This window comes from Columba livia, chromosome 1 (genome assembly GCF_036013475.1).
Source record: "Columba livia isolate bColLiv1 breed racing homer chromosome 1, bColLiv1.pat.W.v2, whole genome shotgun sequence".
In the NCBI taxonomy this organism is placed as follows: Eukaryota; Metazoa; Chordata; class Aves; order Columbiformes; family Columbidae; genus Columba; species Columba livia.
The window spans coordinates 1,813,049-1,827,393 of NC_088602.1; the positions used below are offsets into that span (position 1 = coordinate 1,813,049).

General features: G+C 49.3%; 1 protein-coding gene across 2 annotated transcripts in view; it reads left to right on the forward strand.

Annotated features, from left to right (window-relative positions):
• The first annotated feature begins 8,194 nt into the window (after window positions 1-8,194).
• Window positions 8,195-14,345, forward strand: part of SLCO2B1 (solute carrier organic anion transporter family member 2B1) — a 64,654-nt gene continuing 58,503 nt past the window's right edge. The window contains exon 1 of one of the 2 annotated variants that reach the window (XM_065049664.1): window positions 8,195-8,345. The gene's annotated coding sequence lies outside the window, so the exon portion shown is untranslated. Of the gene's footprint in view, window positions 8,346-10,023; window positions 10,043-14,345 lie in introns of those variants that run through there. The other variant, XM_065049665.1, reaches the window with a different exon arrangement.

Sequence of the window (14,345 nt, forward strand, 5' to 3'; positions counted from 1 at the left end):
TCCCGTAGATTTTTAACTGAAATTCTCCCAGATGGATTTTGATGATGTCAAAATGACTTTTTAAATTACTTTAGGCCCAAACAGTACGTTGCTGGAGCACACAGCCTGGCCTTAATTCCCCAGGACTTTCCCATGCTAGAAAACAACTACAATTCCTTCTCACCCCTTTAGATTGGGTGAGGTCTGGGCTTGGTGGGGCTACATTTCAATTGATAGGTGATAGGAGACATCTTCAAAAAAAGAGGAAAAGGCTACTGGTGGAAATGGGAAGAACGTGGTTCTTATCAGGACTATAATAACATTTATGTACATAGCGATTTATTTAACCTACTCTAGTAAAGACAAAAGGGATCATAATTCAGAGAGCTTTGAGGGCACATAAAGACACAGTTCTTCTAAGGGCTTCTGTGGATAAATTAATGTAAACTTTCACTTCAATAACAACTGCAAATTACAAGTGCTTCCAAGAAGCAGGAACTTGTTCAATTATTAAGCGACAGGCGGTGCCGGCCTTGAACTCTCTGCGCAGTCTGGCTCAGTGACTAATTACTTTTCAGTAAGATGCTTCTTCGGAGAAACTCTGCCCTTCCTTATAGCATTGCTATCGTCATTCAGGTCATTAGAAGCAATTAAGAGCTAATTGTAAGCCTGCATGGGCAGAAAGGCTTCAGGGAGTTGTGGGAGATGGCAGGACTTGTCTCCCTGTTAGATGTGGATGGAGCTGCCCGCAATGGACATGGTCACGGGGCTCTTACCCAAAAATTAAGCTTAAAGAAAATCTTCTGCCATCACACATGGCATTAATTAGTGCCCATCCTCTTCATTTTAAAGCCACACTGAAAGGATGATGGGCTTAAATGCTCACTCAGCTCATGTCCTCAACCATGGAAAGACCTTATTTTTCCACGATGCTCTGACTTGTATGATGTGCATCATTAAATAAAAAGGGAAAAAATTTTAGCCGCTTGCCTTTATATAATGCCTTTAGCTCTCCTAATTAACACGTAGCAATCAGACATAGCGAGGGGTAGAAATCTGGACCAGCCTGCGAAGCATCATGACTTGCAAGCTGGTTTGTTTTTCCGAGCTGAATTACAAACAGCGTTATGGCCTCTGTCCATAAATCGCAGTCTCCCTGACACCACGTCCCCGAGGAGCAAAGCGCATAATAGTCTCAAAACTCTCCAAGAAGTGCATCTTGTGCAATTACGCAGCAACACAAATGCTCTGAGCTCGGGCAGCCTCTCAGCATGGTGTTAATCCCCCGCTGGAAGGCTTTCAAGTCAAAGCACATCCCTCGGTAAACGTTATTGCTTCTGTGTTATTCATAGAAAAACATCCTCGTGTTTTGAAAGGTTTTCCGAGACTGAGGACATCTCACACATCGCGGTCCCAAAAACGTTACACCCAAAGGAGTGGGCTGGCAGTTTCGCAAGGACAGAATGAGGGAAAGTTGTGGATTTTCCTGTTTTCCTCCTCCTTACCCAGGGCAGGATTTCTCTCTGCTCCTCCCTACCCATTGCTGCGGGTGTTGAAACCCAGCCCTGCCGCATTCCTCTCCTATAACACTGCCCATTCATAAATATTGATATTTCAGGTGAATATATGCCTTGAAATTTCCCTCCTGTGCTGCTCTGGAAGAGTTTTGGGGTGAAGCTCAGAAGCAGAACAATAAGGATACTTCTCCCTGTGTTTGCACAGCACACAGGATTCCTCTTTCTTCAGGACAGGAAGGAAAGTCCCGTGGTTGAGGGACAGGAAAGGCAACCACGAGTTCAGCCCATGTTTTTGTCTTTGTTTTTCCTCCTTTGAATGCAGCCTGAGTCGGGATCTGTGCTACGGCAGCTGACAGCTCTCGGTGCATTAAAAGGCAAGCGGGGCATTCAGAAAGCAGCCCCAAAATACATTGAAATAGTTGGCCACCAGTGGAGTTTGGCCACTGAGTTTGGATCCCAGCTCTGCAAAGAGTTTCTGCAGAACTGAAAATGTTTGTGTCTTGGATTTTGGCTCTAAGATGTCAGCAGAGCTCAGATGTAAAATCCCAGCCCTAATTCAGCTGTTTTCTTCTAAGTCCACCTGCAGTGTTCCTGCCTGAAGTCCAGCTCTGGGTCCTCAGCACAGGACACACATGGAGCTGCTGGAGAGGGGCCAGAGGAGCCCCAGAAATGACGCAAGGCTGGAACAGCTCTGCTGGGAACAGGCTGAGAGAGTTGGGGTGTTCAGCTGGAGAAGAGTTGCAAAGGGTTGCAAAGGAGCAGCTCAGTGTCCTTCTGCTGAAATGGAAATCCTCTCTACTTGTGGGGCTGAGGCTGGTCCTTCTCATAGAATTATGGAAGGGTTTGGGTTGAAGGACCTTCCCAGCAACCCCAGTGCCATCCCTGCCATGAGCAGGGACAACTTCACCAGCTCAGGTTGCTCAGAGCCCCGTCCAGCCTGGCCTGGGATGTCTCCAGGGATGGTTCATCCACCACCTCTCTGGCCAACCTGGGCCAGGCTCTCACCACCCTCAGGGGCAACAATTCCTTCCTCATGTCCAGCCTGAATTTCCCTCCTTTAGTTTAAAACCATCACCTCTTGTACTGTCACAACAGGCCCTGCTCAAAAGTCTGTCCCCATCTTTCTTATGGGCCCCTTTTAAGTCCGGAAAGGCTGCACTAAGGTCTCCCTGGAGCTTCTCTTCTCCAGTCCTCCAGCAGTGTTGGGGTATCCAGCACAGCCTGGGCAGATATGAGCTCACCAAAGTGGCCTCTTCCAGGCTGAAAGCCCTGATTTATTAATCTGTTGATATCTCTAATCTCAGACACATGAAATTTTACAATCTCTTCACAAAAGATAAGTGTTGCTATCATTTGCTGCAAACTGGTTTTAATTGTTCCAAGAAATTGTCCTTCCACCACATTATCTGGAGGATTTTACATCACTGAACTGGCTGTAATGAGATTGGTATAATTTTCCTTTTATTACAGCACTCATGTAGCCCATTTAGGCTTTAGTTTCTGGGGCTTTATCAATGCTCAGGTTTCAATAGGAATTATCCTTTTCATTTACATTCGATGCACTTGGGGTCTTCATGCCCAAATATTTGAAGGTTAAAGGCTTACATTGACCTAAGGGTTGAAAAAGCTGCAGGAACGCTCTTGGTCAGAGAGTGGCAGCAACAGGCAGGAGACGGCTCCAGGCTGGGAGCCACAGGGCTGGCCCACCAGGAGGAACACAGAGGGTTTATGGGCCTTTTTAGAGTCATAGAATCACAGATGGTTTGGGTTGAAGGGACCTTAAAGCTCCCCCAGTGCCCCCCCTGCCATGAGCAGGGACATCTTCAGCAGCTCAGGTTGCTCAGAGCCCCGTCCAGCCTGGCCTGGGATGTCTCCAGGGATGGTTCATCCACCACCTCTCTGGACGACCTGGGCCAGTGTTTCTTCTACATCCCTTCCCCACATGGTGCAACACCAATTAATATTGCTAACTGATAAATAGCTAACACATATATAGCTCATTGAATTCCTGCAGCCCAAGGGGATGGTGGCTGCTGTACATCCCTTGCACAGGCGTGTGGGTGGTGGCCATGGCCACCCATTGTCCCATGGCATCCATTAGTTAGAGCCAAATTCCTCTTTAACTCTGACGCTTTGCAAAAAGCTGTTTGCATCCTGCAGGATGAGCCTGTCAGCCCATGGAGATGCAACGCAGTGATGTGCCATCGAGCAGCCAGCTTGGACCAGCGGGACAAGGGCATTTTCGGCGATGGGTCCATGCACCTCTGCAAACAAGGATGCTCTGGCAAGCACCTGGGATGGAGCAGCAGCCCGTGCACTTGCAAAGCTCCTGCCGGCTAACAGCAGCTGGAAACGTGGTGCTGAGGAAGAGGAGTCGATAGATGGTGCTCTTCTTTCGTGCAATATCGCTGAGTGGCTTTTCTGCTGGGAGGGGTGTCCACATTTCCCTGCCACTTTCTAGGCATGGGGAGTTGAGGGTCCCTTGGCCCAGGCCATTTTGGGTGCTTGTCTTTCTCCTCTGCAGCTGGAGAGTCTCTTGCATCACACCAAGGAGCTCCAACCTCCCACTCCCAAATTAACCACATTTTGTGGGTCCTTGGGTGCTGTCCATGTATCCTCTCTGTAAAGAAAGGAGTTACGCAGCTGTAAAATATTAATAATTTTTTTTTTTTGGAGATCCTGAGATATTGCAGAGCCGACGAGAGCTGATAAAGTTTATTTTCTCTGCAGTGCATTATCTGTCTGATGCAGCCCTGCCTGGGAGGACAGCTCAGGGTCACTTGGGCGAAGGGTATTTTCGAACGCGCTGAGTTGGCTGTCTCCTACTTAGCACAATGTATAGTATCTCCTCTGCTCGAGCTAATAACACCATTGTTTAATTATTCTTTAATGAGTTTGTGCAGGGAAAGAAGATAATCTTCCCTTTGGAAACATCAAGTGTCTCTGGCCAGTGCACCCTGTTTCCCGTGGCCGGTCTGTCCCACCCGTCAGACCCCAAGAAGAAATGCCAGGAGGAAAATACGACTGTGCCTTTCTCAGGTGCTACTGCTGCACCACCACCCTGAGCTGGAAAATATCCCGTTTGGAGCTTCCATTGGGAGCTTGTTGTGGCTTCACAGAATCCCAGAATCCCAGAATATCAGGGGTTGAAGGGACCTGGAAAGCTCATGCAGTGCAATCCCCCCATGGAGCAGGAACACCCAGATGAGGTTACACAGGAAGGTGTCCAGGCGGGTTGGAATGTCTGCACAGAAGGAGACTCCACAACCCCCTGGGCAGCCTGGGCCAGGCTCTGCCACCCTCACCGGGAACAAGTTTCTTCTCATATCTAAGTGGAACCTCCTGTGTTCCAGTTTGAACCCATTACCCCTTGTCCTACCATTGGTTGTCACCGAGAAGAGCCTGGCTCTTCTTTTGGGATGAAAAGAGAATGGACAACCCGCTAAAAGGGTGGACTCAGTCCTCCAGAGGTTTTGAAATCCAGGTACTCAAAAAGGTTCAAAATGACCTGTTTGGTTGGTTGCTTTTTCATTGTTATTTTTTTTTGTATTTATTTTTTTTTAAAGATGCACAGAAATTGCTTTTATGCAGACTGTAAGGTGAACGGGCAAAAGCATTTGCAGGATCAAGGTGTACGATCCTCTGAGAGAGCAGCAGCTCGTGGAGTCTCATGACATTTGGTCCTGAAAACGTTACCTCCACAGACAGTAGATTATCAAACAAAACAGTAAAATACCTTCAGCGTTAATTGCCCAAACCCAGTGTCTCACACCAGCCGCGCTTTGCCCTCTGCATCCCATCAGGACAGGGAACTGCTGGAGAGAGTCCAGCGCAGCCACCAAGATGCTGAAGGGAGTGGAGCATCTCCCGTGTGAGGAAAGGCTGAGGGAGCTGGGGCTCTGGAGCTGGAGGAGACTGAGGGGTGACCTTATAAATGTTTACAAATATACAAAGGATGAGTGTCAGGAGGATGGAGCCAGGCTCTTCTCGGTGACAACCAATGGTAGGACAAGGGGTAATGGGTTTAAGCTGGAACATGAGAGGTTCCACTTAAATTTGAGAAGCAACTTGTTCCCGGTGAGGGTGGCAGAGCCTGGCCCAGGCTGCCCAGGGAGGTTGTGGAGTCTCCTTCTGTGCAGACATTCCAACCCGCCTGGACACCTTCCTGTGTAACCTCATCTGGGTGTTCCTGCTCCATGGGGGGATTGCACTGGATGATCTTCCAAGGTCTCTTCCAATCCCTAGCATTCTATGATTCTATGAAAGCTCGAGGGAGGCAATGATGCAGTCCTGAAGAGCTGCCAAACCTGTGCTCCCCTGGACTGAGGGCATGGATGAGCCTTGGAGGATCCATAACTGAGGTTGCTCTACTAAAACTTTCCCTCCTTGACCTTTCTCCACAATACCAGGTCCCCGAGCAGCCCCTAGGCTTCCCACCACTGTGGCACAGCAGCAGGCGGAGGGTGAGAGGGGAGTCCCACCTAAAAGCTTTATAAATCAGGCTCTGCACCCAAGATAGTCCATCTGCAGATGGTTCACAGATTTTCTGAGCAAAGAAAGTTATGAGCAGGGTTAGGGCTGGTGGGGAGAGCCAAGTTTCCTGGTAAATGGTAGGAATGCTGGTGTTTGAAGCTGAAAAAGGCCAGTGGGGATGGAGGTGTGGGGGCTGGACATCCGGGGACCTGTTTTGAGAGGCTCAGTTTGTGCTGCTCTCTGGAGCACCTGCCAATATCTCCAGCAGTGTTTGGTGAGGTTTCCATCGCCTCCTTCTGCAGAGATGACTGAGAAAGGGTAGCTTGAGCTCCCAGGATGGGTGAGGTGAGTGTCCCCAGGTGTATTTCCAAGCACATGGGTTAAACACAACACCTCCAGCCCAGTCCCATGGGGGACCACATCCTCACACCAAGTCATAGAGTTATAGAACCATTTCAGTTGGAAGAAACCCTCAGGATCATCGAGTCCAACCATAACCTAACCCAACTCTAGCACTAAACCATGTCCCTGAGAACCTCATCTCCACATTTGTTCAACCCCTCCAGGGATGGTGACTCCAGCACTGCCCTGGGCAGCCTGTTCCAATGCCCCACAGCCCTTTCCATGAAGAATTTTTTCCTAATATCCAATCTAAACCTCCCCTGGTGCAACTTGAGGCCATTTCCTGTTATCCTGGTGCTTGTTCCTTAGAAGAAGAGACCAAAACCCTCCATGCTCCAACCTCCTTTCAGGTAGTTTTAGACAGTGATAAGGTCCTCCTGGTGTTTCCTCAGCTGTGATGAGCTAAACCTTGTCTTGCTTTGTCTCACCAGTGATGGGTCCCTTTGTGGTGGGGACCTCCACAGCCCTGCTCAAACAAAAGACAACTGAGATTTTCTTTGCTGATGCAATGTGGTCAGTTTTGCATCACTCACAATAAGAAAGGCCTTGAGGTGCTGGAGCGAGTGGAGAGAAGGGAACGGAGCTGGGGAAGGGGCTGGAGCACAAGTGTGATGGGAGCGGCTGAGGGACCTGGGGGGTTCAGCTGGAGAACAGGAGCTGAGGGGAGACCTTCTGATCTCTGAACTGCCTGAAAGGAGCTTGGAGCCAGGGGGGTCGGGCTCTGCTCCCCAGGAACAAGCGCCAGGAGCAGAGGAAACGGCCTCAAGTTGCACCAGGGGAGGTTGAGGTTGGATGTGGGGAACAATTTCTTCCCCAAAGGGCTGTGGGGCATTGGAACAGGCTGCCCAGGGCAGTGCTGGAGTCACCATCCCTGGAGGGTTGGACAGGCGGACAGGAGGTTCTCAGGACATGGGGCAGTGCCAGGGATGGGGAATGGTTGGACTCGATGACCTTGGGGGGCTTTTCCAACCAAAATGATTCTGTGTGTCTGAGTGCAGGCAGTATCTCATCTCCCTCATCTCTCTGCAGCATGGAGATGGCTGGGGACAGGGCCAGGTCCCTCCATGGCACTGTAGGCACCACAGATCACCATCCCCAGCCAAACTGGCAGCAGATGGAGCAAACACAGCAACTGGGAGTGAGGAGGAGGAAGATGTATCGAAGTCTGATGTGGCTTGCAAGCAGCTGTGCCGGCATCCAGGCAGAGCATCCCCGCTGGGTCCAGACAAGGAGATCCCCGATGCCCACCCACAGCCGTGGTCCTACACATCACCCAAACACACAAAAGCACCCGAAAAATACCCAAAGGGAGAAATCCCAGCTTCCCTTTGACAGCTTTCACTGAGGCTGCCTGTTTGTTAACTCCGCCGGTTCTTACCTGGAAATGCCTCAGTGACTAGCGAAAAAATCTACACAATAGGGAGAGTTATTGAAAATTAAATAACCCAGGGTTATACAAACAAACACGCCTGGTCACAAATCCTGGTCTAACACGGCAGTTTCGAAAGTTAAAGAAATAAATGCAGATAAAGCAACTGGAATAAGAAAAGGTAAGGAAAAAGCTGGGGTGGGATGGGACTTTTGTGCATAGTGAAAAGGGGAAGGGAGGCAAGAGATGGAGCAAAAGCAGAGATTAGTTTAGACTGGGACTGCGTGAGCAGTTTGCAAAGCCCCGTTTCAGCAAACCGCACGGGTGGCTCTGTCATTTTTGGATTGCAGCTTCAGGAAAATGAAGTTAAAAAAAAAAGAAACAACAAACCAAACCAACAAACTATTGAAAGAGATTGCAAAAGTTTTGGTTCAAATGTAGTCCGGCTTTTTGAAATTGCAGCCTAAGCCCCACCTCCACACACCCATCCCCACCTCCCCGCTGGGAAGTAAAAGTGGTGAATGGCCTCAGCAGACGCCGTCGGAGGGAAACTTTCTATTTCGCTCCCAAGGCAGTGGGATTGGGGTCCTGAGAGTCCTGAAATTGTGAGTATGGCAGCACCACCTCTGCAAGGAGATGCCGAGGGTGACTCTGCTCCAGCTCTGCCTCCGGGCTACGGGACGGGTTGAGGGTTCGGTAGATGTGAACTTTCTCACGCTGTTTTTCTTTTGCAAGAGTCTCTGAACTTGTTTGTCTCGGGAGCTGGAAGTTTCCAGCAGCTTAAAAGATAAAAGGGAAAAGAAGAGAAGTTACAAATGTTCTACACTCAGCTCTCTGCACGTGTGTTTTGTCGCTTGCCCTCTGCTTGTGCTTATTTATTGGAGTATTTTTTTCTCCCAGTAATGTAGTTCCACTCTTTTTCTCCCTTTACAGGGAGTTTTCCAACCTCTGAGGCAGCCACGGTTGGTTTCTCTTACAGTTTTTCTTCTTTTTTGACAATGCCCCTTCTCACCCCAGGTCTTAACAAGCTTTTGGGGAGGATGCCAGGCAGGTGTGGACCTGACCCATCCCTGGGCTGGCACAGGGTTGGTGTGACATGGAAACCTTGGCCAAACCCAAAGTTCTCCAGCAGCGTGTGGCTTGGGAGAAGAACCAGTTCAAGGCAGGGTCACTATGTTGGTCAGAAAAAGCTGGTGGGACCTCCTGGCTTGGAGAAAATTGGTGGCAGGGAGTGGGAAAGGGTTAATGGGAAAAGTTTCTGTGCAGCTCTGTGAAGATGCAGCCCAGCAACCAGGGTGATGGGTTGCATCCTTTTAATTGTTATGTGCATTTTCTGCTTGGGCTTAGCCTGGGGACAAGCTCTGGGCTGAGCTGCTGCCTCCACCTGCTCCTACCTGTATTCTAATGAGTTTTCCTTAGCTGGACCTCAGGTGAAGCAGGTTTATTGGTTTCTCCTGGGTCACGGGTGGGTGGAGCTGACGTTTCCCTTAGAGCAGCTGATGCTTAAAACCTCAGAGGGGGGAGTCAGCAGTGATACCAGCCTGTCCTCTCTGAAAACCTTGAGTTTTAACCCTGAAGAGGTGAGATTAAATGGTAGAAGTAGGTGTTGTGCTTTGCAAAGCCCAGCTGATCATGCCTTGGCCATGCTGGGTTACCAGGCAGGTTGTTGTTGCTCAAGAGGTGTGTTATGCCCAAGGATCTCTGCAATGTGGGGGTGTGGATGCAGCCTGGAGCTCTTATATTTCTGGGGTTTTTAGGCAATTGCTGAGTCAGAAGAAGCACAAGTGTGACAGGAGTGGCTGAGGGACCTGGGGGGTTCAGCTGGAGAACAGGAGCTGAGGGGAGACCTTCTGATCTCTGAACTGCCTGAAAGGAGCTTGGAGCCAGGGGGGTTGGGCTCTGCTCCCCAGGAACAAGCGCCAGGAGCAGAGGAAACGGCCTCAAGTTGCGCCAGGGGAGGTTGAGGTTGGATGTGGGAACAATTTCTTCCCCAAAGGGCTGTGGGGCATTGGAACAGGCTGCCCAGGGCAGTGCTGGAGTCACCGTCCCTGGAGGGCTGGACAGACGGACATGAGGTTCTCAGGACATGGGGCAGTGCCGGGGGTGGGGGAATGGTTGGACTTGACGCTCTTGAGAGTCTCTTGCAATCCAAGTGGTTCTATGATTCTATGATCTCATGATCCCTCCCTCACTCCTCTATCACCTGGATACATGTCTGAGGCACCTTTCACAGTGTCCATGGGTTGACAGCTGTGCCATGGACTTCCTCCAGCTGGAACCCCTGCAATGCATTGGGAAACAGGTGGGATCTCTAGAGCATGATGCTGTCAGGTTCTGCTGCTTTGTGTCCAACCAGACAAGGCTCCCAGCTCTTCACTGCTGTTCTTAGTGCTCCAGGTCCATAACAAAAAGGAAAATACCAGTCAAAGATGGTGTGGTAAATCAAAGAACAAGAGCAAATAGGGAAAAAAAAAAAAGATAGTTAGGGCTTGTTATGAGCAGCACCAAGAATATTCAGCCATAAAAAAAAGGCCAGAGTTGAGCTGCTTCAGGAGTTTACCATTATTCTGGTCTATATTTCACCCTACAAGCTGTATATTATAACCTCACATAGCATCTGTTCGAGGCAGCGCAGCTCACCCGCGGTTGCTGGGACGGCTCCAGCGGGCAATGGAGCATCCTTTATCCAACCTCCTATCAGTATCTGTTTCCTCACCAGTCCAAGCCATATTGATTCCCCTCCAAAGGGCCTTTTATCAGTTGTGTGCAGAAATACCATGACTGCATTTTGTTTTCTTTTCACTGCCTGCCCCGCACTGGTCTGCGATGTCTTGTGCTCGTGCAGAAGATGCCAGAAAGATGAAAAGTGTTAGAAAAGAATGTTGCACCCCTGCTGGGGTCTCCATCGTGGCATCCATCTGCTCTGCCATCCACTAAGAGGCAGTAGCTGTTGGAAAATGTGTAGTCTGAGCAAGGTTTTGCCCCTATCTTGTCTGGACAGACACGTATAAACCTGTGCTCTGCTTAGTCCAGTTCCCTCATAAAGCTTCTGAAGGGCTTTTGGGGGAACCACTGGCACCAAGCGGGTGGTGAGAGCCCTCCTGACTCCCAGCTCTTCTGGTTGTTATTTAATATTTGGTTATTTTGCAATGCGCTCTGATTTATATTAATTTTCCCCTCCTACTCTTCCAGCTTTCTTGCCTTTGCCAGCCGTGCTGCTGGGTGTGGGTGGGATTTCCAGGCTCTGAAATACTTAATCCTGGCTCACACGAGTGTTCCTAACCCAGCTCTGCTGAGCTCCTGGATTTGCTGCCTCCTCTGCAGCAGCCCAGGTGTGTCTGGGGACCTTGGTCTGGTCAAAAATAGATCCCAACATCACAGAATCACGGAATGTCAGGGGTTGAAGGGCCCTGGAAAGCTCATCCAGTGCAATCCCCCCATGGAGCAGGAACACCCAGATGAGGTTACACAGGAAGGTGTCCAGGCGGGTTGGAATGTCTGCACAGAAGGAGACTCCACAACCCCCCTGGGCAGCCTGGGCCAGGCTCTGCCACCCTCATCAGGAACAAATTTCTTTTCAAATTTAAGTGGAACCTTTTGTGTTCCAGTTTGCACCCATTACCCCTTGTCCTACCACTGGTTGTCACTGAGAAGAGCCTGGCTCCATCCTCCTGACACTCCCCCTTTCCATACTGATCCCCATGAATGAGTCCCCCCTCAGTGTCCTCTTGTCCAGCTCCAGAGCCCCAGCTCCCTCAGCCTTTCCTCACACGGGAGATGCTCCACTCCCTTCAGCACCTTTGTTGCCCCACATGTCTTCTTTGTGGTTCCTGGCTCCCAGTTTGGTCCCAGTGCTCCCTTGGGTATACTGGTACTGGTTCGTCAGCACATCCCAGCTTTATCCCGAACTTTCTGAATGTGCTTGAGCCACCCCACGTATTAAATATTTGGTGTTTTGAGCTGTTACCTGGCTAAATGTGGACTTGAGGGATGTCTTGGGAGCCTCATTGCCCACCTCAGCTCCTGCCCCGGCACACTTTGAAAATGTTAATTTTCAAAAAAATAGAGGCAGCGGCGTGAGGTGCTGCAAAGCAGTGAGCGAGGTGGGGAATTTCTGGCTTGAAACTTGATTCAAACACTGCAAGGCTCTGAAATATAGATATATGGGTGTATATATATATATATATATATATATATATATATACTCTAGGAGAGATTGATAGTGGGTGGCTGGCTGGAGAAACCCCAGGACAGGATTTCTGCTGGGGTTGCAGGAGAGGACTTGCCACCTGCCGGGTGTTGGGCTGCAGACGGGCAGCTCAGCCAGGGCCAGATGTGGCTCCAGCGGCATGTGTGGGGACTTCCAGCAAACAATCCCATTTCACTGGTCTTCCTTGACCCATCGGGGTGTTCCAGCCTGTACCTGTTCTCGGGGTGAGCAGGAGATGCTTCTTCCAAAGGGTGTAAGAAAACCTGGTAGCAAAAAGAAAAGAAGTAACATCCCTTCCTAATAAAGATGACTTTCTGCAGTCCATTAATATTAAATAATGGACGAATGAGTTTTAGTTGTGACGGGAATTAATTCCCTCTTCTACCTAAAACATCACAATGGCTTTGCCAGGGTGGGTCTCGCACTTGTCCTTGTCCCAGCATTGCCCCGTAATGTCACCAACTCTCTTCTTCCCTGTTTCCTCATGGGTGTTTATATCCAGCTCCTCTCCACGTCTCTTTTGCTGGGTAAGGAAGTTGTTTTCACTTCTCCTAATCTCTGCTCTCAGTTCCCTGTTCATTGTAGCAGCATTTCATTGCACCTGCCCTCCAATCAATCCCTCTTACATGTGGGTGACCGGCATCTTTCCCACCTCCCAGTGAAGCAAATCTTACTAGTTTCCCCAAAACATTTTGGGGATGCTTTGATTGCTAATCTTTGGCTTAGTCCAGAGGGAGAAAAGAGTTGCCTTTGAATATCCCGTGGAAATAAATGAGCAGGAAGCAAGCACGTGTAGGTGCTCCTCATGCAATACTCAACATCAGCGTGGAGGATCGGATTATTTGTCCTGGGAAGACCATGCGTGCAGGTGGAAAATTCTCATTTGGGGTTTTTTTTTTTAGAAGTTTTAGGTAATATATAGCAGGCAACATCTGGATTTCTCCAGGAAGACTGTGCTGCAGGGAGCTATTGGGGCTTTCACTCAGGATACTGTGTGAGACACGAGGCTTTTGCAGTGCCTCCTGCTCTTCATTTTGCAATAACTTCCTCTTCCATAAGTTAGTTTTGCTCATCAGAGTGTGTCTGCATCCATCAGGTGCTGGAGACCCTCTGGCCGCTGACTTTTTCTCGCTTTTATATGTTTCTTCCAGCACCTTGTGAACAGCACTGCAAAGTCTCACTGCTCTTTAGAAACACTCAGCAAAAAGCCAGTATTTTTCTCAGTTTCATTCCTGTCCAAGCATCATTAAAGCACAGAGGAGAAAAATTATCAGGGAGATATTTACAATGTATAAACCCCCCAGATTAGAAAAACTCCGGTTTGGGATCACCTTCCTTCAGTCTCCTTTTGGCAGATGTTTCTCTATAGACTTGAGCACCATGTCTATGGGAAGGCAGATCCTCCTGTAAAAAAAAGGGCTTTTCATACTTAATTTGTTGTTTTTCCTGCTGCTGCTGCTTGGAGCAGGGAGTATTTCCCTGCCAAACACATGGGAGGTGGTGCTAAAATAGAAATTCCCCACTGAGGATACAAGCCATGACTTTTCCATAGTGCACACCACATCTGTTCTTCCCCCCGTGCTCAGCATCTGGCTGGGTCCAGAGCAGAAGGCCAACTGTTTTATTCAATGTATTGCAAAAATAATCTCAACAGAGAATGAGTAAAACTTGCAAAGCTGTGAGATCCCTGTCTGGCAAACGTCTTGAATGCCCTTGAGATGAACTTAATTCACCTGCAGCACAAACTGCCAGCACAAGCAAGACCAGAGTTCACGTGGGGAGAAACAAGGGTGGAAATTGCACTGAGGTTTAATGGGATGTTGGTTTTGTGAGGAGTGGGATGGATCCCGTGAGAGCTTTGGAAATAACAGGAGAAGGATGGAGAGCAGGGGTGTCTTTGGGGACACCAGACCCCGACATCTCTAGAGCTCTGGGCAGCCTTTGAAAATGAAACTGTACAAATTATTTGTGTTGTTATGCAATTCCCAGCCTTGCTGCTTATGTAACTGGCTGAGATTGGGGATCTCAGCTGCAACATCTTGCCTGTAACCTCTTCCCTCTGTGCTCCGAGTCACTTTTGCTCTTGGGACACTTTGTCCTCTTGCAGGCGAGGTCAACCCAACCCATGCAATGGGCACTGTCTTCTTCCCAAGGATGCATGATGATGGCAGCCACCACCATGAAGGTCACCCAGCACCCAGGGACAGTCCCCAAGCCAGGTTTATGGCTCTGGTGGCCTTGATCTGCAGAGTTGCAGGGCAGCTTCATGCTCTCTCAGTGATGACCACCCAAAAGCAACCCATTTATTTGCAGTGGGGAGACCTTCTCCCTTTTATCCTGAGGGTGGTGAGACAACGGAACAGGCTGCCTGGAGAAACTGTGGATGAACCATCCC